This window comes from Pseudorasbora parva, chromosome 4 (genome assembly GCF_024679245.1).
Source record: "Pseudorasbora parva isolate DD20220531a chromosome 4, ASM2467924v1, whole genome shotgun sequence".
Lineage (NCBI taxonomy): Eukaryota > Metazoa > Chordata > Actinopteri > Cypriniformes > Gobionidae > Pseudorasbora > Pseudorasbora parva.
In genome coordinates this window covers 33,895,770-33,911,178 of record NC_090175.1, presented here as the reverse complement: position 1 = coordinate 33,911,178, position 15,409 = coordinate 33,895,770, and the positions used below count along the sequence as shown (strand labels likewise).

The window sequence follows — 15,409 nt, the reverse complement described above, 5'->3', positions numbered from 1 at the left end:
AAAAGGTTATTTACCAATTGTCAACTAACTTTCTGTAGATTGAGTCACCATCTTCTAAGCTGTCCACCAACAACTTGTCTACCAACAACTCAACATCAATCTATCAGTTGAAAGTCAACAGTCATGTCAGCATATGATCCGTTTATGATAATGTATATCTTACTCAAGGGGTCTCAAATGCATCAAATTAATGATTATTAAAACTGATTAAAAACTTAATTCTTAGAAAAAAATCTTTAGTTTAGCATTTGTTGATAATCTGTTGATAGTCAACTAAAGATTACTTGCTTATCTGTTGCCTGTCAACAAATATATTGTTTACGATCAGTAGACTGTTAATAGACATTCTCCACTAAGGGTTAGTAGACATCTTTTAGGACTATCTAATTAAAGTGAAAAACAGTTGATATCAGTAGAAAGTCTATAACCTATCAACAGATTGCATACAGGTTTCCATTAATTATATGCAACATATTTACCATTTAAAATGAGTCTTGCAAATCTGACTGAAGTAGAACAAACACTATAGGCAGCATATCAGAGGGAGAGAAAAAATCACTTTTATTAAGTAGATACAAAAAAAAAAAAAAAACACTCCAAATAATACAACCCATCATTTACTATGGTATCAGGTTCACATCGGGTTATGTGACAAAATATATTGAGTTTTTCAAAATGAAAACTCTCTTAATACTTGTCTACAACAACATTTCAAATGCCCAAGGCCAAGATCAAAAGTTGTAAACAACAACAAATAATAATAATGATAATAATAATAATAATAATAATAATAATAATAATAATAATAATAATAATAATAACGAATTAATACATTTTGCCTTTCATGACAGTAAGGTTTACAGAAAGTTCCTTAACTTATCTGCGGTTAACATTCCTTATGTCTTTGAGAAGTCTTCCAAGTACTCCATGTTTATATCTTCTTGCTAACCAGTAGGTCCACTCTATGAAGCTGAGCTGTTTTTTTAAGGCCTTCTCAGAACGATTACCCCGCATACGCCAAACTTCTTTCTTGTAAGTCTGCCACGCTCTCTCAATGTTTTGAGTATGTAGTCCTGTTTGTGGGTCTACATAATTCTGGCTGTGGTTGACTCTGACATGCTTGTAGCCCTCCTGGGAAAGACTGGCATATGCTCTCCACTCATCACTCACACCTAGACTTTGAAGTTTAACATGTTTCTTGATAATGGGAACAAGGGTTTCCTTGTTTCTTTTCTTCACAAGGCGAAGAATGGGGCGTCTGCTTGCAGCTTTGATCTCAAGTATACCAAACACCCAAGTTCGCTTTCTTTTCCAGGTGTTACCAAAGCGTCCTCTTGCATACTACCAAAAAAACAGCATGAACAGTATTACAAAATAAGAAAATCTCTGTATCATGTATCAGTTTTTTTCAAATCAGGTGTAATTACATGAGATTGTTTAGTTTATCACTAAAACTCTTTTAAATTCCATATAACACAATAACTATGTTTACATAATAAGAAAATCTTTAAAGGGTCAGTTCACCTAAAAAAGAAAATCTGGAGATTCATGGTTTTGAAAATAAAGTGGAAAATAAAAATTGAGATTAAACCACTGGAGTCAAATGGAGTAGTTTTATGATTTATTCATTAATTTTTTTAAGCGATAGTTGCATAGCTGTCAATGGAGGGACAGGAATTGCTCAGATTTCATGAAAAAGATCTTCATTCGTGTTCCGAAGATTAAATAAAGTCTTACAGGTTTGGAACAACATGCGGGTGAGGATTTAATAACAGAATTTTTATTTTTAGGTGAACTAACCCTTTAATAAAATTTCTTGTGAACAAGTAAAAAAATATTGAGATACATTTTGCCATTAAATTAAACGTTGAATATTCATTTTATTTTTGTGTTAAGAACACATTCCTGTTTTATTCTACTTAAGCATGAGATAACCCTTCTTTGGGTTAAACAAAATAAATAAAATGTCAGTGAAAGTGAAAATTGCACATTTAGATTACACTACCTTGCGTTTGTGGCAAAACTTGCTCTCATCAATGTGAACAAGGACATTAACTCCACCAACTATCTGTCTCCTTTTTTTTCGGTGCTTCTTCAGGCTTTGTACACAAATTCTTCTGAGTTTCTTTGACATCATGGAAAGTGTTGCTGTGCTCTTTGCAATGCCATCTTGAAGCATGTCTACTTGCCGTAGATGTAAACCCTGAGCAAATCTACAAAGATTAACAATAATTATTATTTTTTAAATAAGAACATTGTATTTTCACAAAAAAATAATGTGTGCTTTATCAACCATATTTGTACCAAGTACCTTGTATTTTGAACACTAGTTTTTTACTTTTTTTTTACTTTTGACTCTAAGCATAGCAAAACATACATAGCTGATTAAACAGTACAATATACTGTAAAAAAAAAAAAAAAAAAAATTGAACACATCTATAATCACCAGCATAATCTTCTGTTAGAAGCTTCTGTTGAAGATGTTTTATAAGACATCCTAAATACTAATTCAAAGTATGGTCAAAATATAATCACCTTGATACAATTTTAAAAAAAAAAGAGTTTGTTTTTTTAGTTTTTGGGTTATTGTAAGATATCTGGCAAAGTATGGTGAGATATACAGTATTACATGAAATGCTTTTGCAATAGGATATGCTATGCTATTAGATTGACTATCATATTTTTGTATGCCACCAAAAACTATAACGTGCTGTAATGTAGTTGTGTTCTGTGGACTCAAAAAACACCATACATATAGTGTAATATGTCAAATACTAGTTATGTAATATATTTGCATTGCTTACCTATGTATATACTTCATCCATGTGAACAGACTGCAGTGTGATTGTGAGAAAAGTGAGTTTGTCCGAACACTTCTTCTCAGCCGTCCACATCTTTTACGTCGACACTCCCTGGAAGTTTCAGGACATAAGATTATATAATAAGTTTAAATGTTTAACATAATGTCTTGGACACACACACACACACACACACACACACACACACACACACACACACACACACACACACACACACACACACACACACACACACACACACACACACACACACACACACACACACACGTGTGTGTGATGTTGAGTAATATTAGATTTATTTATCTTTTATAAATTGACTGATTATTGTGCTGATACTTGAAATATCTGTTTTATCTTCCAGCTGCTTATTCAAACTGATTAGATAAAATAGAAATACAATCGTGATAAATTTGGCACTCTTACAACAATCTACATTACATTACAAAACACAAGTATTGTCATTATTCATTAATCGTAAGCAATCACTTGACGTCTATTCATTGCCAACTGAAACTATCCGCCTTATTTTCGAACGCGGAAGTAAACATGGGTCCAACTTCCGGTTTTTGTGCGGAACTTCCGTTCCCTCGCTTCCCTGCGCTAACTAACGTTATCCGAACTAAATTAGGTGACTATGTCGTGGGAACATTTCCAAAAATCGCTGCATAATCGAAATGGCAGGTCAGTGCCTCACCCTCAAACTATTCACGAGTGGGAGGATGACATGAAGAAGTGGCCTCATATAACGTACGAGGACATATTTAATTATTTTGTGTTGTCACTTGGTGCGGATGGGTCTACAATGCGCAATTACAAAAGTACTGAGGCGTATCAGTACCTCCACAGTGGAAAAGTTGGCAAGGTGTTAATCAATAACAACATCGATGACCTGATTTTCATGAAGGCTGATGTCCAACCAAGCCAAAGCAAGTCTGACGTTCACTCTGCGTGGATTCTGACTACATCAGCCGGCACTATTGAGACAGCCGGGTGCTCCTGTGTCGCGGGTCAGGGGAAATCCTGCAGTCACGCAGCGGCGATCTTATGGAAGGTAGGCTAATTAATTGTCTGTTCAGTTGTCTGTTTTATATACAGTATATGGTTCAATGCCATAACATACTAGCTGTTGCCTCGTTGTGATTAGATTGCTAGTCAGTTTATTTTATATAGATAGCCATGCTAAATGTTTGGGATTGAACTAACGTTACAATTTGATATCAAAACTGTAACTGAACTGTTGTCTACCTCATAATATTTAGGTTTGAAGTTTGACACATTGTACCAATCTGATGTGTACCCACAGAGCTCTTGATGCAAGTTTGTCACATTAAAATTTAAGCTAGATTTACATTGAAGCTTCAAGTTTATTTCTATTGTATTTGTACTGTTTGGGTATCAGCGCTGATGAAAACATTGGCTGCTAAGGCATTTGTAAAATAATATTTAGTGTATGACTATTGTTTTTATTTTTTAATCAACAGATGGCGCACCTTTTCCAGATAAGTAAAAGTATAATATCTTGTTCATTGATGCTGCTTGGGTTAAGGTAAGGTCATTCAAGTTTGACTAAATGTAAAATTCTGTCAGCACACCACATTTTGGTGAACCACCACTTCCTTTCTGTGTAGGTAAGTTAGTTTTTATTTTCACTAATTCTAATTCAGACCAGTCTAATCTCGAATGGCAATTTTGGTAAGTACATCATCAAGGTGAATTTAAAAAATATGGACAGTTGTCACCATAAACTGTCCATATTTTCTATATAAGTGTTGTGACACCAAGGACTGTAATACATTCATAATATGTAACTGTTTGTAACCCAGATGATCTAGGTAACCATTAAATGAGTTGAGACATATGTTAAAAGATGGAAAAATAAAGGAAAGAGAAAAAGAGAGAAAAAACGAGTGCTTTAGAAGGAAAGATGTCTTGTCCAATCATTGATTGCGCTGCAGTGACAGGCACTCCAACGAGCCAATGGTAGCAGCGCATTCACACTGTGGCCGGGACACTGCCGCTGTCAGGGTAGACAGAGAGGAGGAGGGAGCGAACGAGTCAGACAGAGCACCTGCACGCTGAGTGATCACCAAAAACTTTGAGAAGATTCTGAGAAAAGTTACTGTAAAAGTTACTTGAATGCAATGAACGGACTCTGATTTCGGGAAAATGTGATAACTTGGAGGAGCTGTCACGAGTGAGAAGAGGACGAGGCAGATATACGGAGCATCAAAGCACCGCAAACTTCCTTTATAGATTAAAATTATTGCCTTGGTGAGTTACATTTCAAATATTGACTTGACATTTTGCAACAAAAAAACTGTTGTGCATTCGGCAGCAGATAATTTGTGATTTTAGCGTTTATATAGGCTGCTTATGCATAATGTGCCAGCTGAGTGCTAATTTGCACGTGGGGTAAAGCTAGTCACATGTAAAGATGCAACGAGTCAATGAAGAGTGACAAATGTGTATTAATGTGAAGATATCGAGTTAATGTGTTGTTGAAAATGTATACATGATACTTGTTTTATTGAAAGTGTTTGAATGGAATATTAATCATTGTTCTGCCTTGTGTTTATACAAGGCTGGGTTTTTTTTCTTCTGGAGAAAATTGTCATCACCTGGACACGTGTGACGCATTTGAGTGTGTATGAAAAGGCGAGCCACCCATGGATTCGATTTATCTGTCTGAAATTTGCTCTTGAACTCATCGAAACTGGTAGGAAAGTCCTTTTCCTTTTTGTTTTGGACAAAACGGGACGTGAATACACTGAGACTCTTTTTTCCCATCTATTTTTTCCTTTGAATGGAGAGACATTGACTCTGAACTGAACGATTCTAAAGAATCAAGACCCTTTTGATACAAGCCAGCTGATTCTTGAACTGACTAACTGAATCAATTCAGCGAATTTTGAATGTTTGACTCATCTGGCTGGAAAAGTGACATTTTCAAGGGAAATACTGACTTATTGAGTTGGGAAAGTTGAAATACGAACCCATACCTTGTATGCTGATTCAAATTGACTGTTCAAATTATTTCTGAGTCATTGAATGTGTAACGTTTTGTTTTGAAAATATTGTTTATCATTTTTTTACATTTTATTGGGTTATAAACAGACCGAGGCTTTTGAGTTTATCAAAAAAAGAGTTTATTTTATCATTTCCATTGTACAAAGATCTGTTTCTCAGTTGAATTGATCTGGTTGAGTCCAATTACCTAAAATTCAAAAAATAAGAGTTATTACAAGCATCGTCATACATTGTATGTTGTTGATGGACAGTATTTGAGATTTGTACACTACAAGCAAACTGTGAATTGAGAAATCCTTCAACGAAAACAAGACTTCAATGAGTAAACAAAACTTTTGCCTTTCACCTACCTGCTGTGTTGTCTCCCTCTCTCCAGTAGTCGCATCTTTTCTTCTGATCAATTGGCCCATATTGAACCATATGCAAGTGTGATACGTCAGACCATACACACACGCTACAACTTTGGCGAGCCAGCCAGGAGAGAGGGTGCAGCAGCGACTTGAGGTGAATAACCATTGTGATAGGCACGTGCAGTGAACCTGACAGAAATGGATGTTGTGGAACGAGAGAGCGTTAATGTGAAAAATGCAGTGCTTGTCAGTGGCATAACACTAACTGAATTGGATCAAGTTCTAGAGGCATATCTTTTGAGGTTTGGATCTATACAGCGCAACTTGCTAATTGATGATCCACGCTCTGAGTTTCATCGTAACGCAGTAGTTGAGTTCTCGCACAATTCTGCCATGTGCAACCTTGAGCCCCACCTGCCGTTAACCATGGTAAATCCCACTGATCCAGACACTGTGTTTCGTGTGCGCACACTGAGTAGTGTCTACACTCCCGCTGTCAGTAACGCTGCCACAGAGTATTTGGAGAAATTGCAAGCAATAGCCAGTGTAAATGGAGAATCCCTACAAGATATGCTCCAAAGGGAGTTGATACGGGTGAGTGGCATGAGAACTGGTGCGTCACCTAGAACAGACCTTGGGCTTGAGCATCGGCCTTTAGAATCAAATCTCCTGACATGTGTGACTAGCACCCCCCAGCGATTGGAAGAGTGTAAGTCACCTTCTGTGCTGAGAACAGAACCCGAAAACCCAGTCAAGACAAGCATAGGCGCTGTGTCGCCTCACTGTTCAAATGACCCTAATGTCAGCTCTGCTGAGACAATCTCTGTGAAATTTCCCATGACTGCTGCGCATCCCCCAGGCATCCAGAGGGTGGTGATGGAACACATTGTGAGGACGAGTGATCCTGTGTCCCCGCACAATGCTTCGTTCCGCCTGAAATCTTTCTCTGGGAGGAGCCCTCGTCCAAACAACGAGCCCGATTTCGACACATGGCGGGTGAGTGTTGATTATCTGTTAAACGATCCATCCCTTCCTGAATCGCACAAGACACGCAAAATTCTAGATAGCTTGTTGCCACCTGCTTCAGACATCATCAAGCATGTGAACCTGAATGCCCCATCAATAGATTGCCTCAGGCTGCTGGAGTCCGTCTACGGGTCAGTGGAGGACGGAGACGAATTATTAGCCAGGTTTATAAGCACCCTGCAGAATCCAGGTGAAAAGTCGTCTGCCTACCTCCACAGATTGCACGTAATCCTGAGTACTACCATCAGACGGGATGGTGTTGCAGAGAGCGAACGAGACCGCTGTCTGTTGAGGCAGTTCTGCCGTGGCTGCTGGGACAACGCACTGATAGCTGATCTGCAGCTCGAAAAGAGAAAAGCAGACCCACCTCCTTTTGCTGAATTAGCAATTCTCATCCGCACAGCTGAGGATAAACAAACATCAAAGGAAGAGAGAATGAGGAAGCATTTGGGTATGAACAAGCATCCATCCGTTCCCCTTAAACTGCGTACAGCATCACACCAACAGTCTGCTTATTGCAGCACATCGGAAGAAGACGCTGATTCCCCAGTCTTCGCTACACCTAATCAGAAAGCCTCTAAGCAGAAGGTTAAAACTCACTGCCCCGAAACGTCTGAGGTTGGTGCTCTAAAGAAAGAGGTTGCTGCACTTCAAAGCCAGGTTGCGGCCATCAGAACAGCTGCCAATCAGGACGTGAAAGAACGAGCCCAAGCAAGTGAACTTCAGGAGTTGAAAGGACAGATAGCGGAGCTGAAAATCCAAGTCGCTACTTCTGGTACACCGAGAAACCAACCTGAAAGGTCCTCTCATCTGAGAAACAGTCTGAGTAGATCCAATGCGAGGGAAGTCGATGGAAGGGCAAATGGGAGGCCACAGTATGGAGAAGCGAGCACCAACCGTCCTCGGCCGTGGTATTGCTTTCGCTGTGGAGAGGATGGTCACTTAGCGATCAACTGTGAGAATCCCCCGAATTCACTTAAAGTTGAAGAGAAGAGACGTAAACTGAGAGAGAGACAAGCTGAGTGGGATCTTCAAAACAAAACTACCACAGTGCCTTTAAATTAAAGGCAGTCTCTGTCGCTGGGCGGATGGAGACTGGGAGAAAGAAACAAAGCCCTAAGCATCGACAAGTTTTTAACAGGCATGCTAATGTCGGAAATTCTTTGAAGTTACCAGCTGGACTGATAGGGATGAAATGCACTGCACAAGTCAAAGTAGAGGGGAAGGAAGTGAACTGCTTGCTAGACACAGGATCTCAGGTGACGACAATTCCCTTGTCTTTCTACAACAGTCACCTGTCGCAGCATCCTATGCAGCCATTAAATCACCTGTTGGAAGTTGAAGGAGCAAATGGACAAGCTGTTCCCTACCTGGGGTACGTTGAGTTAACCCTGAAGTTTCCTCAGGAGTTTTTAGGAATGGAGGCAGAAGTTCCAACATTGGCTTTAGTGGTCCCAGACTTGACACATGTGCCTCAAATCCTCATCGGCACCAATACTCTGGATGTCTTGTATGCTTGTCATGTGCAAGGAGACACGCCAAAGTTTAAGTCATGCTACCATGGGTATCAAGCTGTAATAAGGGTCCTGGAAGTTAGACGACGAAGAGCAGGGACAAGTGTCTTGGGACAAGTAAAGGTGAAAGGAGGCACGCCTGAGGTGGTATCGGCTGGAAGTACTGTAGTTCTCGACGGGTACGTTAACGTCGTTGGACCGCTATCAGAGACCTTGGTGACAGTAGAGCCATCGACCTTATCTCCCTTACCTGGTGGACTGTTAGTGGCGAGTTGTCTCCATTCCTTGCCTCTGAAACGTAATGTCCAAATACCAATAGTGTTGAAGAATGAGACTCAGACGGATTTAATGATTCCTCCTAGAGCCGTGCTTGCTGAAGTTCATGCAGTCCAACATGTGATTGAGGGAGGAAACCCCAAGCATGATCCTGTGTGCAAGGATGTGAACCCCACGATAGCAGAGATTGCTGTCGACTTCGGTGATTCCCCTCTATCATGTGAATGGAAGAGGAGAATAACGGATCTAGTGAGCTCTATGCCTGATGTATTCGCGCTGCACGATCTGGATTATGGCCACACTGACAGAGTAAAACATCGCATCAATCTCAGTGACAATACTCCCTTCAAGCAGAGGGCTAGGCCCATCCACCCCCAAGATGTCGATGCAGTAAGGAGACACCTCAAGGAATTAATCGACGCAGGGGTCATCAGAGAATCCGAATCTCCCTTTGCTTCTCCGATAGTAGTAGTGAGGAAAAAGGATAATGATGTGCGCTTGTGCATCGACTTCAGGAAGTTGAATTCCCAAACTATAAAAGATGCGTATGCTCTGCCAAATTTGGAGGAAGCCTTCTCAGTTCTAACCGGCTCAAATGGTTTTCAGTCCTCGACTTGAAATCAGGTTTCTATCAGATCGAGATGGAGGAGGCTGACAAACAGAAAACGGCGTTCGTATGCCCATTGGGGTTCTGGGAGTTCAACCGAATGCCACAAGGGGTCACAAATGCGCCGAGCACATTTCAACGGCTGATGGAGCGGTGCATGGGGGATCTTAATAGAAGAGAGGTACTGGTCTTCATCGACGATCTTATAGTCTTCTCTAAGACTCTGGAGGAACATGAAACCCGGCTTCTGCAAGTTCTGAAACGCTTAAGGGAGTACGGACTGAAGCTTTCTCCCAAAAAGTGCAAGTTCTTCCAGACGTCAGTCCGATACCTGGGCCATATAGTGTCCCAAGATGGAGTGGAGACGGATCCGACCAAGATCGAGGCCCTCAAGACCTGGCCAAGGCCTAGAAATCTCAAAGAGCTCAAATCCTTCCTTGGTTTCGCTGGGTACTACAGAAGGTTTGTCCAAGATTTTTCCAAGATAACTAGACCTCTTAATGACCTTACTGTTGGATACCCCCCTTTGCAGAAAAATCAAAAGCAAGACCCGAAGAAAAGCATGCAGTACCATAATCCCAAAGAACAATTTGGAGACCGATGGACACAGGAATGCCAGCAAGCGTTTAACACCATCATAGAGAAGCTGACTTCAGCTCCAGTTCTTGGATTTGCCGATCCCAGTCTCCCTTACCTGCTAACCACAGATGCTAGCACCACCGGACTTGGGGCCGCCTTGTATCAGGAACAGGAGGGAAGAATGAGAGTGGTAGCATTTGCGAGCAGAGGACTGACCAAAAGTGAGGCTAAATATCCAGCACACAAGTTGGAATTCCTAGCGCTCAAGTGGGCTGTTACCGCAAAATTTAGTGACTACCTGTATGGAGTGGACTTCACTGTACTAACAGACAGCAACCCGCTTACCTACATCTTGACATCTGCAAAGCTTGATGCGACTAGCTATAGGTGGCTGTCCAGCCTGTCAACGTTCAGTTTCAAGATCCAATATCGTGCTGGTAGGCGAAACCAAGACGCAGACGGGCTCTCACGACGCCCTCATGACAGGCCTTTGGATGATTTTGTGTCCCAGAAAGAGCAGGAGAGGATCAAGCAATTCACCCTTCACCATTTGGCGGAATCAGAACAACTAACGATTCTGCCTGCAGCTGTGAAGGCCCTCTGTGAGAGACATCAAGTTTACCAGGGCTGTGGTGATCCTGAACTTTCATCCCTCCAACCTACAGTGTTTGAGTCCTTGTCGCTTAGTCCTTGTGCGGTACCTCAAGAGTTTCAGCAAGAGGACACGCATAATCTTCCAGTTCTTCCCCGACTGTCTGAAGAGGAGTTAAAAGAAAGACAAAGAGTTGATCCAGAGCTTAAAGTAGTCATTAAGTACTTGGAGTCTGGGAAACGACCTGTTAAGAAGGTTGAACCTATAAATGTGGCTTTGTGGCTGAAAGAGTGGAACAGGTTGATGTTCAAGAATGGCGTATTATTTAGAAAGAGGCAGAATCAAGGAAGTGTGTCATATCAACTGGCATTACCAGTGGACCTCCGGGAGATGGCCTTGACAAGCTTGCATGACGACATGGGCCATCTGGGAATCGAGAGGACTCTGGATCTGGCTAGGTCCCGGTTTTATTGGCCAAAGATGGCGACGGCGGTGGAAAACAAGATAAAAGCCTGTGAGCGTTGCGTAAGGCGAAAGACCCCTCCTGAGCGAGCTGCACCCCTGGTGAATATAATGACTAGCAGACCCCTCGAGTTGGTCTGCATGGACTTCCTGTCGCTGGAGCCTGATCGGAGCAACACGAAGGACATTCTAGTAATCACAGACCATTTCACCAGGTATGCTGTAGCGATACCCACCAGAAACCAGAAGATCCAAACAGTGGCCAAATGTTTGTGGGACAACTTCCTTGTTCACTACGGGTTTCCGGAGAAACTACACAGTGATCAGGGGCCCGACTTTGAGTCGAAGCTGATTAAAGAGCTATGCAGTATAGCAGGCATCCGTAAAGTGAGGACGACCCCTTACCACCCAAGGGGAAACCCAGTCGAACGCTTTAACAGGACGCTGCTCCAGATGCTGGGAACCCTGGGTGACAAAGAAAAGACCTGCTGGAAGGACTCTGTCAAGCCATTAGTCCACGCGTATAATTGTACACGTAACGATTCCACTAGATTTTCACCATATGAGTTGATGTTCGGGAGGCAGCCCCGGCTACCAATCGATCTAGCTTTCGGCTTATTTGCTGATGACTCACCGCAGTCTCACTCACGCTACGTGAGGGATTTGAAGGAGCGTTTAAAGGAGAGCTATAGGGTAGCAACGGAGAACGCCTCAAAAGTGGCAAAACGCAACAAGCAGAGATTCGATGAGCGAGTGGTTGCTTCATTCCTTGAAGTTGGCGACCGTGTTCTGGTGAGGAACGTCAGGCTGAGAGGGAAGCATAAGTTGGCAGATAAGTGGGAGCGAAAGGTCTACGTTGTGGTCAGGAAAGCCGGTGATTTACCAGTTTACACAGTTCGGCCTGAAGGCAAGGATGGGCCACTTCGCACATTGCATCGTGACTTGTTACTTCCCTGTGGATTCTTACGAGAAGATAAACCCGAGGAATCAATAAAACCAAAAAGACCCCGTAGGCCTAGAACTCGAGCCAATCCTAGCGCAGGAGAGTCTGAAGATGAGGCTGAGGATTCTGAGTCTGAAGATGACACTATGAGTTGTTACTTACCAGGGTACCTACCAAACATTGAGAGCAGGATTCTTTCCAACCTTAGACCTGAGGATCAGTTAAAAACTGTGGTGACACCAGAAGTTCCTCCTGAAATGCAAACGGCAATTAGTACAGGAATCGAGCGCTCTACCTCAGAGGAATCACAAGGGAATTTATCTGACCTACCTGATGGTGAAGATGGAAGTCTATCTGATGAACCTGAAAAGGAAAGATTGCAGCCAAATGATCCTATGGGAACTGATGTTTTAAGTTACATACCTGTGCAGAATGAACAGCAGGACCAGGAATCTGATAAGCCCCCATCTGGGACCCTCAGTGGAGGAGATGAAAGGCATGATGGCCTGATACAGAATGAATCTGCTAATTTGAGGAGTCCCCAAGATGACTTAATGGAGATTGGCCAGAGTCTGGCAGATGTTCCTAGACGCTCACAAAGACATTGTGAACCACCAAGAAGGCTACAGTACCCCAAGTTGGGAAATCCCCTTTCCCTGGTCGTGCAGTCATTATTGCAGGGGCTCAGTGCAGCTTTCACTGTGTCATTGGAGGAGCCCGATTCTCTTGGAGATACCCCTCTGAAAGTGTGTAGTGGAAATCATGCTGCAGTGACTTTGCAGCCTAAAGGATGCAGAGGGACCTGCATATCTTCTAAGCGGGGAGAGTGTAACCCAGATGATCTAGGTAACCATTAAATGAGTTGAGACATATGTTAAAAGATGGAAAAATAAAGGAAAGAGAAAAAGAGAGAAAAAACGAGTGCTTTAGAAGGAAAGATGTCTTGTCCAATCATTGATTGCGCTGCAGTGACAGGCACTCCAACGAGCCAATGGTAGCAGCGCATTCACACTGTGGCCGGGACACTGCCGCTGTCAGGGTAGACAGAGAGGAGGAGGGAGCGAACGAGTCAGACAGAGCACCTGCACGCTGAGTGATCACCAAAAACTTTGAGAAGATTCTGAGAAAAGTTACTGTAAAAGTTACTTGAATGCAATGAACGGACTCTGATTTCGGGAAAATGTGATAACTTGGAGGAGCTGTCACGAGTGAGAAGAGGACGAGGCAGATATACGGAGCATCAAAGCACCGCAAACTTCCTTTATAGATTAAAATTATTGCCTTGGTGAGTTACATTTCAAATATTGACTTGACATTTTGCAACAAAAAAACTGTTGTGCATTCGGCAGCAGATAATTTGTGATTTTAGCGTTTATATAGGCTGCTTATGCATAATGTGCCAGCTGAGTGCTAATTTGCACGTGGGGTAAAGCTAGTCACATGTAAAGATGCAACGAGTCAATGAAGAGTGACAAATGTGTATTAATGTGAAGATATCGAGTTAATGTGTTGTTGAAAATGTATACATGATACTTGTTTTATTGAAAGTGTTTGAATGGAATATTAATCATTGTTCTGCCTTGTGTTTATACAAGGCTGGGTTTTTTTTCTTCTGGAGAAAATTGTCATCACCTGGACACGTGTGACGCATTTGAGTGTGTATGAAAAGGCGAGCCACCCATGGATTCGATTTATCTGTCTGAAATTTGCTCTTGAACTCATCGAAACTGGTAGGAAAGTCCTTTTCCTTTTTGTTTTGGACAAAACGGGACGTGAATACACTGAGACTCTCTTTTTTCCCATCTATTTTTTCCTTTGAATGGAGAGACATTGACTCTGAACTGAACGATTCTAAAGAATCAAGACCCTTTTGATACAAGCCAGCTGATTCTTGAACTGACTAACTGAATCAATTCAGCGAATTTTGAATGTTTGACTCATCTGGCTGGAAAAGTGACATTTTCAAGGGAAATACTGACTTATTGAGTTGGGAAAGTTGAAATACGAACCCATACCTTGTATGCTGATTCAAATTGACTGTTCAAATTATTTCTGAGTCATTGAATGTGTAACGTTTTGTTTTGAAAATATTGTTTATCATTTTTTTACATTTTATTGGGTTATAAACAGACCGAGGCTTTTGAGTTTATCAAAAAAAGAGTTTATTTTATCATTTCCATTGTACAAAGATCTGTTTCTCAGTTGAATTGATCTGGTTGAGTCCAATTACCTAAAATTCAAAAAATAAGAGTTATTACAAGCATCGTCATACATTGTATGTTGTTGATGGACAGTATTTGAGATTTGTACACTACAAGCAAACTGTGAATTGAGAAATCCTTCAACGAAAACAAGACTTCAATGAGTAAACAAAACTTTTGCCTTTCACCTACCTGCTGTGTTGTCTCCCTCTCTCCAGTAGTCGCATCTTTTCTTCTGATCAATTGGCCCATATTGAACCATATGCAAGTGTGATACGTCAGACCATACACACACGCTACATGTTCTATTTAAAATTTGTTAAAGGTGCAGTTTGCAGTGTCCAAAGATCTGACTGGATTGTCCTGCACAGATGAACAGTGCCACTGGAACTCAGGGACACAGCGCAATTTAGTCCCAAAAAGGTTGGCAAATATATGTTTCAGGCACCACAAAGTAAGTTCTGATGTCTCTGAGAACATCCTGCCCATCTCTCCACCTCTACCGCCAACCCCTGCCTACAGTTCACATGAAGCACTGAAGATGAGCTTAGAAGTCGCCAATGTTCCAGTGGGCAGCCTTCTGCACAAATGCATCTCTGCTGCACCAGATCAAATTCCAGCAGCTTCCACACAGCTCCAGCAGCCTCATAGTGAACATGGCACGGACATACAGTGCCAGAAATGCATGTCATTTTATGATACGTACATTAAATTAGATGGGGATAAATGTGCCAGTTTGGAGGCGTTCACTAAAATGCAGAGTGCCTCCCACTTGTGGTTTGATGCACGTAAATTAAGAGTAACTGCTAGCTCTGCAAAAAAGGTCCCCATGCGTGCATCTACTAAGCCAGATAATTTTCTTAGGGATCACCTATTTCCTAGGTTCCATGGGAACACTGCCACCAGGTATGGCAAGGAGAATGAGGAGGTGGCCTATGCATGGATGGAGAGCTGTGGGTTTAGTGTTGAGAAGAGAGGCACTGTAGTTAGTGTCACAGAACCATGGCTTTCTG

The 15,409-nt window shown here is 41.8% G+C and overlaps 2 long non-coding RNA genes across 2 annotated transcripts; one reads left to right on the top strand and one right to left on the bottom strand.

Annotated features, from left to right (window-relative positions):
- Positions 1-866: 866 nt before the first annotated feature.
- Positions 867-3,300, bottom strand: LOC137073276 (uncharacterized). The gene is made up of 3 exons (XR_010904767.1): positions 2,805-3,300; positions 2,006-2,213; positions 867-1,341 (listed from the first exon to the last, which is right to left on the bottom strand). It is a non-coding gene; the product is annotated as an uncharacterized lncRNA (long non-coding RNA).
- Positions 3,301-3,729: 429 nt separating this feature from the next.
- LOC137073275 (uncharacterized) lies at positions 3,730-5,582 on the top strand. Its single transcript, XR_010904766.1, has 3 exons — positions 3,730-3,870; positions 4,301-5,090; positions 5,401-5,582. It is a non-coding gene; the product is annotated as an uncharacterized lncRNA (long non-coding RNA).
- The last annotated feature ends 9,827 nt before the right edge of the window (positions 5,583-15,409 follow it).